The sequence below is a fragment of the Halichoerus grypus genome, chromosome 7 (genome assembly GCF_964656455.1).
Source record: "Halichoerus grypus chromosome 7, mHalGry1.hap1.1, whole genome shotgun sequence".
In the NCBI taxonomy this organism is placed as follows: Eukaryota; Metazoa; Chordata; class Mammalia; order Carnivora; family Phocidae; genus Halichoerus; species Halichoerus grypus.
The window spans coordinates 132,026,577-132,043,074 of record NC_135718.1 but is presented as its reverse complement, the minus strand read 5'-3'; the positions used below and the strand labels follow the sequence as shown (position 1 = coordinate 132,043,074).

Below are 16,498 nucleotides of genomic sequence, written 5' to 3'. Positions count from 1 at the left end.
AAAACCTGAACAGACCTATAGCCACTAAGGAAATTGAAGCAGTCATCAAAAATCTCCCAAAAACAAAAGCCCAGGGCCAGATGGCTTCCCAGGGGAATTCTACCAAATATTTAAAGAAGAATTAATACCTATTCTTCTGAAAGTGTTCAAAAAATAGAAATGGAAGGAAAACTTCCAAACTCGTTTTATGAGGCCACCATTACCTTGACCCCCAAACCAGACAAAGACCCCATCCAAAAGGAGAATTACAAACCAATATCCTTGATGAACATGGATGCAAAAATTCTCACCAAAATACTAGCCAATAGGATCCAACAGTACATTAAAAGGATTATTCACCACGACCAAGTGGGATTGATCCTCGGCTGCAAGGTTGGTTCAACATCCACAAATCAATCAATGTGGTACAATACATTAACAAAAGAAAGAACAAGAACCATATGATCCTCTCAATAGATGCAGAAAAAGCATTCGACAAAGTACAGCATCCTTTCTTGATCAAAACTCTTCAGAGTATAGGCATAGAGGGTACATACCTCAATATCATAAAAGCCATCTATGAAAAACCTACAGCGAATATCATTCTCAATGTGGAAAAACTGAGAGCTTTCCCCCTAAGGTCAGGAACGCAGCAGGGATGTCCAGTATCACCACTGCTATTCAACATAGTATTAGAAGTCCTAGCCACAGCAATCAACAAAAAGGAATAAAAGGCATCTGAATCAGCAAAGAAGAAGTCAAACTCTCACTGTTTGCAGATGATATGATACTTTATGTGGAAAATCCAAAAGACTCCACCCCAAATTCCTAGAACTCATCCAGGAATTCAGTCAAGTGACAGGATATAAAATCAATGCACAGAAATCAGTGGCATTCCTATACACCAACAACAAGACAGAAGAAAGAGAAATTAAGGAATCGATCCCATTTACAATTGCACCCAAAACCATAAGATACCTAGGAATAAATCTAACCAAAGAGGCAAAGGATCTGTACTCAGAAAACTATAAAATACTCATGAAAGAAATTGAGGAAGACACAAAGAAATGGAGAAATGTTCCATGCTCATGGATTGGAAGAACAAATATTGTGAAAATGTCAATGCTACCTAGAGCAATCTACACATTCAGTGCAATCCCCATCAAAATACCATCCACTTTTTTCAAAGAAATGGAACAAATAATCCTAAAATTTGTATGGAACCAGAAAAGACCCCAAATAGCCAGAGGAATGTTGGAAAAGAAAAGCAAAGCTGGCGGCATCACAATTCCGGACTTCCAGCTCTATTACAAAGCTGTCATCATCAAGACAGTATGGTACTGGTACAAAAACAGACACATAGATCAATGGAACAGAATAGAGAGCCCAGAAATGGACCCTCAACCCTATGGTCAATCCATCTTTGACAAAGCATGAAGAATGTCCAATGGCAAAAAGACAGTCTCTTCAACAAATGGTGTTGGGAAAATTGAACAGCCACATGCAGAAGAATGAAACTGGGCCATTTCCTTACACCACACACAAAAATAGACTCCAAATGGTTGAAAGACCTAAATGGGAGACACGAGTCCATCAAAATCCTAAAGGAGAACACGGGCAGCAACCTCTTCGACCTCAGCCGCAGCAACTTCTTCCTAGAAACATCGCCAAAGGCAAGGGAAGCAAGGGCAAAAATGAACTATTGGGACTTCATCAAGATAAAAAGCTTTTGCACAGCAAAAGAAACAGTCAACAAAACCAAAAGACAACCGACAGAATGGGAGAAGATATTTGCAAATGACATATCAGATAAAGGGCTAGTATCCAAAATCTATAAAGAACTTATCAAACGCAACACCCAAAGAACAAATGATCCAATCAAGAAATGGGCAGAAAACATGAACAGACATTTTTCCAAAGAAGACATCCAAATGGCCAACAGACACATGAAAAAGTGCTCAACATCGCTCGGCATCAGGGAAATCCAAATCAAAACCTCACTGAGATACCACCTCACACCAGTCAGAATGGCTAAAATTAACAAGTCAGGAAACGACAGATGTTGGCGGGGATGCGGAGAAAGGGGAACCCTCCTACGCTGTTGGTGGGAATGCAAGCTGGTGCAGCCACTCTGGAAAACAGTATGGAGATTCCTCAAAAGTTGAAAATAGAGCTACCATACGATCCAGCAATTGCACTACTGGGTATTTACCCCGAAGATACAAATGTAGGGATCCGAAGGGGTACGTGCACCCCGATGTTTATAGCAGCAATGTCCACAATAGCCAAACTGCGGAAAGAGGCAAAATGTCCATCAATAGATGAATGGATAAAGAAGAGGTGGTATATATACACAATGGAATATTATGCAGCCATCAAAAGGAATGAGATCTTGCCATTTGCAATGACGTGGATGGAACTGGAGGGTGTTATGCTGAGCAAAATAAGTCAATCAGAGAAAGACATGTATCATATGACCTCACTGATATGAGGAATTCTTAATCTCAGGAAACAAACTGAGGGTTGCTGGAGTTGGCAGTGGGGTGGGAGGGATGGGGTGGCTGGGTGATAGACATTGGGGAGGGTATGTGCTATGGTGAGTGCTGTGAATTGTGCAAGACTGTTGAATCAGAGATCTGTACCTCTGAAACAAATAATGCAATATATGTTAAGAAAAAAAAAAAGAAGAAGAAGAAGATAGCAGGAGGGGAAGAATGAAGGGAGGGGAATCGGAGGGGGAGAAGAACCATGAGAGACGATGGACTCTGAAAAACAAACTGAGGGTTCTAGAGGGGAGAGGGGTGGGAGGATGGGTTAGCCTGGTGATGGGTATTAAAGAGGCACGTTCTGCATGGAGCACTGGGTGTTATGCACAAACAATGAATCATGGAACACTACATCAAAAACTAATGATGTAATGTATGGTGATTAACATAACAATAAAAAATTAAAATAAAGTACCAAAAAAATAAATAAAATAAATAAATAAAAATCATATCATTCTATCATCAAAAAAGTTCCCCAAATAGATGCTCATCTTCAAAATAGTAAACCTAAATTTCCTTATCTAGGCTTTCAAGCCCTAGTGTATTTTGGCTCCTGTCTAGTTCTCCAACCTCATGCCATTAACTGCTTCTATATCCATTTCTGAAATGTGTTATGCTGATTTCCACTTTAGGATTTTTACCAGCTTTTTTGACTATCTACAAAACTAGTGTATATTTATGCAATGTACAGATGTTGGCTTTCTCTATAAATTTAATTTTATTGCAGTTGAGAAGATAATTGCATAGTGTCATATTTAAAACCATGGATTCTGGAGCCAGATTACTAAGGTTTAAATCCAAGCCTCACCACTTACTACCTGCATGACTTTGTAAGTTACTATGTCTCAATTTCCTCACATGTAGAATGAGAATAAAAATAAAACCTACCTTATGAGACTGTTATGGGTATAACATAACATATGCTATGGGTATAACATTATTTACAGTAATGTAAGTCCTCAGACTGATGTCTGGCTCATGGTAAATATAACTGTGTTCCATTTATTATTATCATTGCCTAAGAGGTATCTTCCCTTCTTCCTCCTTCTTCCTGCTCCTTCCTTACCAAAAGAAAACAGTTGATGTACTTAGCAGCAGCAACCTTCTCAATGGAAGAAGACCTTATACCCAGTTTTAAAGGTTACATCTCAATTGAGCTAAATCCAACATAGGAATCCCCTTCCTACTTGACAGTTTTTGGTCTAGAAGTAAATATGTGATCCAGTTCTGGCCAAGGAGCCTTAATAAAAAGTCCCCTGCCATCTCTCCAGGAAAGACTTGCATCACTAATAGGAAAAAAAAAAAAAGTTACAGGAGAAAAGTCTCTTTTTACATTGCTCCATCCTTTCTGTCTTGAACAGAACTGTGTGAAGACAAGGATTTGGGAGCTACGGTAGCCCCTTGCAACACCAGACCAATAGGAGGCACTTCTCCATGGTGTTTCTATTCCTACTGTGACAGCTTTTGTTCTGGATTATTTTTTCAAGAATGTTTGCGTGGCAAACAGTTTTGAAACTTAGAAACAATATTTCCCTTGGACAAGAGGGCATATTTGTTTTCTGACTAGGATAATAAAGCCAAGGCCCTCCTCCAGTACAAAGGTTGGGCATGTTTGCTAGCAGTCTACTTATAAGATTTGGGATTTCCTACCTTGGGGTTATTCGGCTGTGACGCAGCCTGAATGTGTGCGGAGCATCCATCAGAGCTGCTCCAGAGAGGCCCTGAGGGTTTGCAGGACAAAGAGAACTGGTGGGAGCATGAAGTTCACGCCACCTCCTATGCTAAGACTAATAAAGTCCTCTGTCTGTAACCCAGGAGTTCAATGTCTTCTGCCAGCACTGTGAGGCTGAGGCAGAGTAACTACATTAACCCTTGAACAATGCAGGGGGTTGGGGCGCTGACTCCCACGCAGTCAGAAATCCACATATAACTTAGACTCTACCCCAAAACTGTACTACAAAGAGCCTGCTGTTGACCAAAAGCCTTACTGATAACATAAACAGAATTAACCCATATTTTGTATGTGATATGTATTATATATTCTATTCTCACAATCAAGCTAGAGAAAAGAAGGTTATTAAAAAATCATAAGGAACAGAAAATACATGTACAGTACTGTATTGTATTAACTGAAAAAAATCCATATGTAAGTGGACCCACCCAGTTTAAATGTTCAAAGGCCAACTGTACTTATTTTGCAAGTGGGTAAAGTATCAGACCCTTCACAGTTCCTGACAAACACAAGTTTAAGTACAAGAGCCAGCTTGCTGAGAACAGTAGAGCAAAAGATCGGAACTTCTTACTGAGCCACAGTACCCACCCTGGAATATCTACCTCCGGATTTATTACATGATTAAAGCACACCCACCCAAGGGGTGCCTGGGTGGCTCAGTCAGTTAAGTGTCCTCCACTTGGTTTTGGCTCAGGTCATGATTTCAGGGTGGTGATTTTGAGCCCTGTGTTGGGCTCTGTGCTCAGTGCAGAGTCTCCTTAAGACTCTCCCTCTCCCTTTGCACTTCCCCCCCAAAAAAAAAACAAAAACAAACACACACACACAAAATGTATTCAGCTGATGAACACATTTTATCTAAAATTATGAAAAGTTTTTGTGAGTTTCACTCATTTACATGATGAAAGCAAAGTCATCATTTGCTGATTTGAGTACCAAGAAAAAAAGTTTTAAATACCTATTTGAAGAGATGCTCTTTTACTTACCCTTCTCATGCTTCCTATAAAATCTATTATAGCTCAAGTTCAACTCTTAGGCAATCAGGAAATTTTTTTAAAATCCTGGTCAAATATGTTTAGATACATCAAAAGAGACTATTATTATACTTGAGAATATTTTTAGTTCTTGAGAAGCAACTTCCTCATCTTGTCACCATGTCCTGTGATGCTAGCCACTTTGGACTTCCCACAACCCACCAGATGCTTGCCCACCTTTACAAATAATGAAAACTCTATTTTCTATTACTCTGATATTCTTACTCCACCTTGCTATCCTGGAGAAGTTCTCTCTATTCTTTTAAGTCTCAGGTAAACTTATCCTCTTTGTCAAATCATTCCCAGCCCAAATTATCTGCTCCTTCTGCTCTTTTTCCATGTTATTTCACACACACCAGTGTTTTCATCCCACGTGTGTCACACTCTAACTTGTACATACACCTCTCTCCTCAGTCACATTTTGCCTTGTTTTAGAATTTTGCCTGTGTCATAGATAGTTGTCTACTCCTTCTCATCTCTTCATTAAACAAATAGTTATTGAGGAGCTACTATGTGCTAGCCTCTGTTCTTGGCAATGGGAATACGGCTGCACAAAAGTCACATTGAGACATTTCCTTTGTGGAAATTACCTTCTAGTGAGAGAGGCAGAGTAAAAACAATAAATCAGTGGAGAAATACAATAGCAAAATAAGCAGCTGGAGATTAGTGCTATGAAGAAAAAATGCAAAATAATTTTGAAATAAAAAGTAATGAAAAAATCCAACTTGGATAGAGCAGCCAAGAAATGCTTTTTCTGAGAGAGTGGCATTGCAGCTCTGACTGGAAAGGTGAGAATGAGGTGGCCATGAGAAAGGCCAAGAAATACACTCCAAAGGAGATAAACAGTGGAAAGGCTTGGGAAGGGTGCTTGGGGACAAGGTAGCTAGATGATAGTGAGAAGGTGAAGAATTCTAGAAGAAAAGATCAGAGAGATGGAGAGAGCAGGTTCATGAGTCATGGGAAGGGATTTAGAATTTGTTCCAAAAACAATGGGAAAAAAGCACTGAATATTTTTATTCAAAGGATTGATGTAATCTAATTTACATTGCTGAGAAATCTGGCTGGCTACTGTGAGTGAATTGACTGAGCCCTGCTGGATGCTTGGAACAATGGTTCAGATCAAATATTATGGTATCTTTGACTAAAGCTGAAGTATGGCATGCAAGCAAGTGGATGGATTGGAAATTAAAAATATTAATGGATTGAATGTGGTTAATAAGGGAAAAGGGGATATTGGGAATAATCAATCCATAGGTCTTAAAATCGAGCAAGTAGCTAAGTAATGGTGAGGAAATGGGTTGGAGGCTGAATTTTTGGAGGAATATCAAGAGCTCCATTTTCAACATATTGATTTTGAGATAGCCATTTAATATCCAAAATAAGATGTCAAAAAAAGTAGATGTATATTAGAAACAGGATGGATTTCTGAAGAGAGATCTGCACTGAAGAAACCAATGTTATATATCTGTATCCATAAATACTTGTATTTAATACTATGGATGGGACTGAATAAAATTCCTCAGAAAGATATTTCAGTTTAAGAAGGAAAGATGTACCAGGACAGAAATTTGAGGCAAGGAAAGTTTTAGATGAGGAGTATTAGATCATTTATGATCAATTAAAACATCTCCAATTCAAACCAAATCAAGAAGGAAACATACCAAGTAACATATACTTAAATCATGATGTAGGGTGCGCTTCTGAGTTTGTGGATTCACTGCTTCAAAGATGTTGACAATCCTTAACGATAGTTGTTATAGTTTACCTACTTTACAGATAACAAAGCTGATCATCATAGTGAAAAAACAACTTGTGCATGGTTGCATAATTAATAAAATAGAGAAGCCGGGCATTAAAGTCTAAGTTCATTTCTATCACACCACTCTGTCACAAAAAAATATATTTAATCTTCCTCATTATGATATTATAAACCCATGAAGTTAGGTTGATAAATCCAGTTATCCCCATTTTCTTATCAATGAAAAATAGGAGCCTCAAAAATATTTGATAATTTGTTCGAGGTCACACTGGTAATTAGCAGAGTCGTGACTAGCTTTCAAGTCTCAACTCTTACCCAAATACTCTCTTCCCCAGACCCCGTGATGTCACGTTTCCTATCTAGTCTTGGTCCCATTACAAAAAGAATCTTTAATTTCTTCCTTTACCTGTATTTTTTTCCTTAAATATTTATTTATTTATTTCAGAGAGAGTGAGCGTGAGCGGGGGCAGGGGCTGGGGGAGAGGGAGAGAGAAACTCAAGCCGACTCCACACTGAGCACAGAGCCCTGCATGGAGCTTGACCTCACGACTCTGAGATCATGTCCTGAGCCGAAATCAAGAGTCAAGACGCTTAACCGACTGAGCCACCCAGGCGCCCCTATATTTATTATTTTAAAAACTCCACGTTAGTTCGAGTTCCTCACTTTGGCTATACTTTGCTTCCTTGACATCTTCCTCCACCATAAGCACATTGGCAATACGGATAAAGTTCTCAGTATCTGCGGCAGCACAAGCGTTCATGGAGCCCAAACCACTGTCATGGCCACTCACCATTATGTGCTGAGGCAGCCTTGAGCTTCAGGAGCAATACTCATATTATTCTTACTATGAGATATGACTACTTTACTTTTTTAAAGGGAAATACAGTTGAAGGAAATATAAGCATGTATTTGTGTTTCTTATCTCTATTTTTAGACTCTGATATCTCTAACTTTATGGAATCTTTAAAATTTTAATTGGCAACACATATATCCCAATGACCTTGAGTTTTCCATTTAGCCTAAATCATATAAAAATATTCATAAACTTCTACCAGAGATCCATTAATTATCAAATAATAATAATGTAAATGAATGGTAGTGAATAGAACATTTTTCATTAAATCTATAAGCTAAGTCTCATTCATGTTCCAACCCAATTTCATTCACCACACACTGATATCTTGTTGGTTCTTAGGCATATGGATCAGTACTTATTTCCAAGACTACTTCAGTATTCTTTTCCTTTTCATAAAGATAATTTGTGGAATTAACTTCTTCAGATTTTATATAGTAATTTCCTTGTTAAAAAGTTTTATATTAAGGGCGCCTGGGTGGCTCAGTCGTTAAGCGTCTGCCTTCGGCCAGGTCGTGATCCCAGAGTCCTGGGATCGAGTCCCACATCGGGCTCCCTGCTCGGCAGGAAACCTGCTTCTCCCTCTCCCACTCCCCCTGCTTGTGTTCCTGCTCTCGCTATTCTCTCTCTCTGTCAAATAAATAAATAAAACCTTTAAAAAAAAAAAAGTTTTATATTAAGCTTAACTCCTCTGGATAAAGCTTATGATGTGTAAATTTGAAAGTAAAAAGGCACAAATAATGAATAGTGACAGAAAATTATATGTGCACATACAAAACATAGATGCCCATATTGCATAAGGCCATTATACCTTTCAGAGAACATGTGACAATTCTTTTTCTCTTTTAATATTAGCTCCTTTGTTTTAAAATGTAATATTTATGTGTACTTCAGGAAATCTAAAAATTTTCATTACCATGAACCTTTCAGTTCCATTTCACCTTTTAATTGACATGAAATATAAAACTGAAAAACAAAAACAAAAATATCCCAAGATGCATGTACATACTTCTAAAGAATCTTGAGGGTTTTTTTTTTTTTATGCCTCTCAACTTTTCCTAATTACTTCATACTTAGAAATCCTGTCACATCTTTCCTTGTCTATACAACTGGGATTTACATTCTCCCTCTTAATACACCATCACAAATGAAAACATTCGTTTTGGTTCCAACTGCATATTCAATAGCAGCTGAGAAAATTAGAAATGTGTACTCATTTAGTGAGTTTTAAAACACTCAGACTTCAACTTAGTAATGTAACAAATTGAAAAAAATCCCAAACTGTAAAGTTCTACAAAAGACCACACTGAGCCAAGAATGAATTTATTTAGAGAAGAGGGGAGTGGGGCACTAATTGCTTAATCTTCCTGAGAAAAGGACAGTTTACCTTTAGCAAATACTGAAGAAAAGTACATATTTATTAAACTTTTTGTCCCTTCAGATCATGCCATTCAAAGTTGTCCTTTGACAATTCAAATGTCCTTCTAACGAATTTCACCTGTTCTCAAATATTAAAAATTCCCTTTCATTATAAATTTCCTTTCGTGAAATTACTGGCCGCTGAATTGACCAGAGCACAGTTCTAATAGGTCTGTTTACACTGTGAGATCCAAATAAAAGTGCCTAGGTATGGACTTTGAGGTTCAAGCCATATAAATGAGTTCCCCAATCCAATCTGGGAAGAGCAAACGTTGCAGTCATTTCAATCACCACGGTCATGTAGACCCAGCCTCATTCTAAATTTCCTCAAGTGCTTTCATCACATGGGTTTGGCAGATTGACAACTCAGAATAGATATAATATTGATTTGTGTCTTCTCAGTGGTGCAGGTGGAACAGGGATATGAAAGGAGGCCCTTGAAATTAGTATAGTGGCACTCATCCATTCCTGGATATATTTTTTTCTTCTCTATTCATCTCAGGAAAATATCTAACTGGGTGCTTTGTATGAGGTCATTCACAAAGTAATTCTCTGGGGTTTTTTTGTTTGTTTGGTTGCTTGTTTTACATTTTTAGTGGGCCATTAGATTCAGGAGAACCTAAATTTCTTGTTCTCATATTAAAATAAAAATAAGAGACTCCTGGATTGGTCAGTTAAACATCTGCCTTTGGCTCAGGTCATGATCCCAGGGTCCTGGGATCAAGCCCCACATCAGGCTCCCTGCTCAACAGGGAGCCTACTTCTCCCTCTGCTTGTGCTCTCTCTCTCTGTGTCAAATAAATAAATAAAATCTTTAAAAAAAATAAAAAAGAATAGTCAAGATTTATTGTAAGCCCCTATAAGGCTCTCATCTGCCTTCAACCTGCCTACCTCATCTTTTGCTGCTTCAACTTGCAGGCCTCAAACCTAATACAAGGTTCAGCCTCTTTATGACCCTCCATATCCTATGGCTTTAAAACCTGGCTATGATTGGGGCACCTGGGTGGCTCAGTCGGTTAAGCATCTGACTCTTGATTTCGGCTCAGGTCATGATCACAGGGTCCTAGGATTAAGCCCCTGTGGGGCTCCATGCTGGGCATGGAGCTGCTTGGGATTCTCTCTCTCCCTCAGCCCCTGCCCCCCGCACCCCCACCAGTTCTATCTCTCTCTATAAATTAAATAAATAAATAAATAAATAAATAAATAAATAAATAAATAAAACCTGGTTATGATTAAAAAACAAATGGTGCCCTTAACATACTCATTTTATTGCTGTCAAACCTAAAGCAATGCATGCTGGATCCCTATTGAAAATGTGCCTCTAAGAGTTTACTTTTTCTAAAAAAAATTAAATCTTATGGCCCCTCCCCCCACTTCCCTCTCCCTCTCTCTTTCCCTCTCTCTCTTTCAGATAAATAAATAAATCTTTGGGGCACCTGGATAGCTCAGTGGGTTAAGCATGGGACTCTTGGTTTTGGCTCAGGTCATGATCTCAGAGTCGTGAGACTGAGCCCTGCATCGGCTCTACACTTGATGGAGTCAGCTCAAGATTCTCTCTCCTTCTTCCTCTCCCTCCCCCTCTGCCCCTTCCCCCACCCCCACCAGCTAGCTCACACTTTCTCTCAAATAAATAAATAAAATATTTTTTAAAAAATTAAATCATATGAATTTTTTTGTCACATAAATCATCTTTTCTAAAGTATTTGTGCCCCTGATACTAAAGAACTTTCATGGAAAATTAGAATAATTCTATATTCTCCATGTGAGTACCCACTTATAAGCTAGAGGCTGTTTAGCTTGTGTAAAAGAGAAAGCAAATCTTAAAATCAATATTCATTCCTTGGTTAAACTTCAAATATTAGAAAACTCTAATTAAATGAGTTCCTGTGTGATCAAAAGGGAAAATGAAAAACTGAGTGTTTTGACGTCATTGCATTTAGAAAACTTAAAATTAATCTCAGAACTCTGAAACCAATTTTTAAAAACAAAAATTCAGTTGTTGCATGCTCACCAATTTCTTATTAAAGTAATAGAGTTAAGAAAATTAAATCCAGTATATTTCTTTTATCTTTGTTCTACAAGGACAAAATGCAAAATCTATATGAATTTTAAGTGTAAATCATTGGTCACTCTTATAAAAAAATTCTGTTCAGTAATATTTATAATTAAGATTGAAGACAAATAATACAAGTATTTATCCCATTAGTATTCCATCTAAACTTAGTTCTAAAAATATTTTATTGTAATAAGTGGATACTTAAAACTATATATAGAAGTAGCTTTTGTCAAGTTTTGGTATCTGATGCCAAGTGAACAAAGATGGCAAATCCTACTCTCTCCCCTACTTTTTCATATATTTTCTTTGTATGGTTCCTAGTCTTAAAGATTATGTGTATACATACATTTACACGTGCACACACACACTCACATATTTTAGGTTCCTAAGAAATTATAAAGAGAACAATGGTTACAAGAAACAGGAAGTTAGTGTCAGTTGGCCTTGGCCAACTATAAGAAAAAAAATTCCCTATTTAGAAAAAAAATATTTCCAGGTCAATATGCAAATGTCATTTGAAGGCATTCTGTTTTTTAAAATAAGTTGTTTCTCTTGAGTGGTTTTACAAATATCAGCTGTGTTGGTATAATATGTTTGCAAGCAAGCCAAATTTGGGGACCAAAGGAGATTTTTAAAATAAATCTATATATGAATCTTAAATAAGATTCAATAAGCCCGCAGATGGTTCTGCAGGTGGTAATGTCTCAACAACTGAAGCTCTTCAAGAAGGAGCACGTGTTAGTGTCTTGAAGTAACAATGGACACACACAACTGCTCTAATTCTCCAGTCCATTGAGTTGACATCTTCTGCCAGTCATTTGGCCACCATTATGTCTCCAACTGTCTCAACATGTCACGCTCTCTCAATAGTCCTGTGTTACCATCCCTGAATATACCTCCTGAACTGGTGTATATGACATGTGTGAAAAAGGTTGGAGATTGTCAGACCTAGAAATGATCCAAAAAGAGAAAAGAAAATTCTATTAGTAAATGCAGTTAGATCAGACTTCCCACTTTCATCATAAGAACAGAATAAGATCAAATATTTAACAGTCATTCTATTTGTAACCCTGAATTAGCCAAATTGACTAATTCTTTCATTTCTAAAAAAGTCACATTTTATAGATACAAGTTACAGTCTGAGCACTAGACTTTTTGTAATTAACCTATGAATTGCTCACATAACTTTAGGAAAGTGTTAGGTTTTGATAAATTTCTGTTTAGAAAAATGAATTTAGTCCTCTGATTTTAGAAAATGTTATCAAAATATCATCCTTGGCAAAAATCTTATTATTCTTTGAAAGTGAAACATTCCAAATCCTGTCACTTATTCAGGTAACATCAGCTATCTAGTTCAAAGATCCAGCAAAGACAGCTGAGATTTTATAGATTGCGGAGTCTGAACAAGGATGTGAGCAAATGATGGTGCTTCCAGTGAGATTTCGGCCCTTCCAACCATCTGAGGGTTTCTGTTTTAGTTACCAGAAAGAGGCCAGAACAAGCTTGTTCATCGAAACCTCTAGAGTGCAGAGGTGTTAGTTTCCTGCCCTTATGACTTTAGCAAATATAATAGTTGCATGATTCTCACTTAGTATGAAAAGAATGACACAAATATAATCTTGGCACTGACAAGTGCACAAGCCTTTAACCTAACACTAATTGTAATTAGGAATAAAATTATCACACCGTAATCCAATAAATTGCTAATTACTAGATTTTTCATATGTTTTCCCAATAATTGTCCTTTTTTAAAAATCACAAATGTCTTATTTTGTGTGCTAGATGCAATTAAAATATAATAATGACTAGCCGATCCATGAAGAATAGAAGGTACTTGAACGAGATGTTTTTTTCTTACTGCTATTTGAAGTGGTAAAAAAGGCAACTAGGCTTTTAGGGAAACCCTGCCTTTCAGCAGGTTCTTTAGTCCATCTGTGACCCATGAACTATTAAAGATGTAATCTTTAAAAAAACGATACTGAAGATGAATCTCTACATTATTTTATTCTTATGTAGACATGTATCACTATCTATCAGTCAGACTAAAGGGGATTCTCCGACCATGATACAGCACGGTCACGAGATATATTTTATGAAAAGTAACTCATTCCCTATGACATAAATCTTTGCTCCATTTCTTGAAATTAGTTATATGCATGATTATGTACATAAATATCATTTTTGTCTATTTAGACTCCACACAACATAAAGAGCATATATTAATGATTAGCATTTTAAGAGACCTGAAATCACTCTGCCCATAAGCTGTAATCTATATAAAATTTTTTATCTCCAAACTTCCTAATATTCTCAATTGGTCCTCACATAAAACTTTCTTCATATCTTTTATGATTCTCATGGCCTTTTCTGCATCATTTGATGTTTCCATACATTGTGCCTATCACAACTCCATACAACACTTTCATAATTTTTAAAATATGGTTGAGTAATTTTTTAAATTTTATTTTCAAAATTCTTATGAGAAATGACAGAATTTTAATGTTTTCCTGATGTCATTCCTATAAAAATAATGTGTCGCAATCATTGGAAACAATCTATAATGATGCAGTTAGATAAAGAAATTTCTGAGCAGAATCTACATTTAGAATGAACATAAGACATGAGAGTCAAGCTTGGCTGGACCCAAAGGACAGGCTATGTGAGAAACACACTTGAATAAATAACATAGACAAAATTATGTAAGCATTGGAGGTAAAGCTATATTTTTACTCTTAAAGGGTTGTTGGATTAATAAAAGTAATTTTCAGGAAGTTTACTATGGGATTTCTATGAAGAACAAATTGGAGGTATGATATAAAACCTCTTTGATTTCTCTGTCACCTTTTGATGAGTTTTTTTTTTCCACTAAGTTTTCAAACCCTGCCTCCAACACACAAATACATACACACCCTATCCATCTTCCCCACTGTGCTTTTTCTTCACAATACCTATCACCATACAACACATGGACATACCCATTCATTTGTTTAATATATACCCTCAATTAGATCATAGGTTCCAGAAGGTAAGACATTTTTGTCTTTGTTTTTTCCCATTGTGGTAATCCCAGAAACCAGGATGTTCTCTAGCAAACGGTAAAACACAATTAATAGTAGTCAAATAACAATAAGCATGAATTAATGACTGATTTAAGATAGAAATATTCAAATGTTTTATTATAAAAGAAACTGTCATAACTGTATCCCAAATATGACCTAAGGAAATATATAATTATATCTAAGAATATCAAAGTGATGAGGTTTTGGAATATAGGTGAGGTTCGGTGGGGTAAGGTCTGGAGCAAAGACCAAGAAAGAATTCTTGAGATGTCTTTGGTGCAAAATGGTGGTTTTATTACCACCCAGGGACAGGATCCGTAGGCAGAAAGAGCTGTTGCTCTGGGTTTGTGAGGGGTGGCTGATTATATACTTGGGAGTTAGGGAGGTGGGGACAAAGGGGGTGTCCAGAAGGACTGTCATACGCTACAGAAGACTCTCAGGATACTGGAGGCCTGGTTACTGTCAAGCCAAGGCTGTTTTCCCCTCTAATGAGGCACTAACGTGAAGACAGTTGGGAGTTTCCCTGAGGAATGTTACATTCCTCCTATCACGTGTCCTTGTCAATGGGCTGCAGTTTCCCAAAAGAAATTCGATTTTATTTACATTTCCTTCTGCCTCAGCCTCCTTCAATTTCTTGGAGGGGAGGGTGATGTTAGGGCTCCAGGAAACTCAAGGGTCTCTGGAAGTTAGGCTCTTGGTAAGAAAGCTTTTTCCTTGTAAATCTCTAGGACATTTGCAAACTGAGGGAGACTCCTGTCCTACAGGACTGTGCTCTCTGTCACTTAGCCATTTGCTCTTCCTTTAGGGCAGCCAGGAGTGCCTGAGGAATGTCACACATATCAACGAGCTTGGGGGTGGGGTGGGGTGGTGTAGGGTACCAGCTTCTGCTTTGTCCTCAGCGAGCCTTCTGCTCCCTCATCAAAAGTTTATAGTAAGAGGGATTTTTAACCCTTTGAGGGGTATATGTATTTATGTGTAGTGGCCATAAAATACATATTTAATGTTGGGGTTAATGTAGAGCATGAAATCATCCATATACCTGGCTTGCTAAAATGTAACAAGGAGGCCTCTGGGGGAAATGGAAGGTTTCAGAGAAGGGCCTAGGCCTTTGGAATGCGGAGGCCTGGCGACCACTCTGCCTTAGGAATGCCGCGGGGAGGCCTTCCCTGAAGCTTTCTTAGCCCAAACAGCTGCCTTGTGATCTGAGAGATGTATGCATTGTCCCCGAAAGCTGTGTTTAGCAGAACAAGCTAAGCAGCACATTGTATCTTTCCCGTAATCAGACTCTTCTATTTTCTGTAAGACCCTTTGCCACACATCACTTGCTTGAGAAACAGAGTAATAAAGATCTATGATTATCCTGAAGCAGGAATAAAGGTGAGAACCAAGAAGCGCAAAGGGTGTTTGTCTCTGAGTGTTGACCCCCTTGCCTTCTCTCCTTCACAGCAAAGTCTGGAGTCATCTTTCATCCATCAGTACAGGGATTGCTGGCCATTCCGGGCATTTATACTGAGTTAAACCTGAACTCTGAGCAAGAAGCTATTCAATTTTATAAATAACTGTAAATGACAAAATAAAATTTAGCGTTTATATTCTGTTATTTTTCCTCTGTTGAGTAATAATATATGCTAATACTATTGGAACTTACACAAGTATTAACACATAGGAAAATAATCCCCCATTACTCCACAGATTAAAATAAACCACTCCTACCATTTTGGCACATGCATTCAGGCCTTTAAAAATAATTTTGAAAATATAGTTGTAATCCAACAGCATTAACAATGTTATTATATTTGTTTTCCTTTATATATATTATACATGTAGTGTTATATATCATTAGCATTTCAAAGATCATTAAAAACTCAGCATTTCTATTTAATTATATTCTTTATATTGTCCAAAAAATATTGTGGTTTCTTTTGAATGTTGGTAAGTTCCAAAGTGTTCAAAGTTTCTTCAAGTTACTCATTCAGTCAAAGTTGTGGAAAATATTTTTGGAATTCCTATTATGTGACACTCTGCTGTGGTGAAAACTGAATAAAACCAGCATGGGTCTTGCA

At 37.4% G+C, this 16,498-nt stretch overlaps 1 protein-coding gene across 1 annotated transcript in view; it reads left to right on the top strand.

The window, feature by feature from the left end:
- The window catches only part of LOC118530836 (eukaryotic translation initiation factor 2D-like), a 39,681-nt gene extending 23,183 nt beyond the window's left edge, over positions 1-16,498 (top strand). The window contains exon 6 of the mRNA XM_078078323.1: positions 15,882-16,498. The gene's annotated coding sequence lies outside the window, so the exon portion shown is untranslated. The remainder of the gene's footprint in view (positions 1-15,881) is intronic.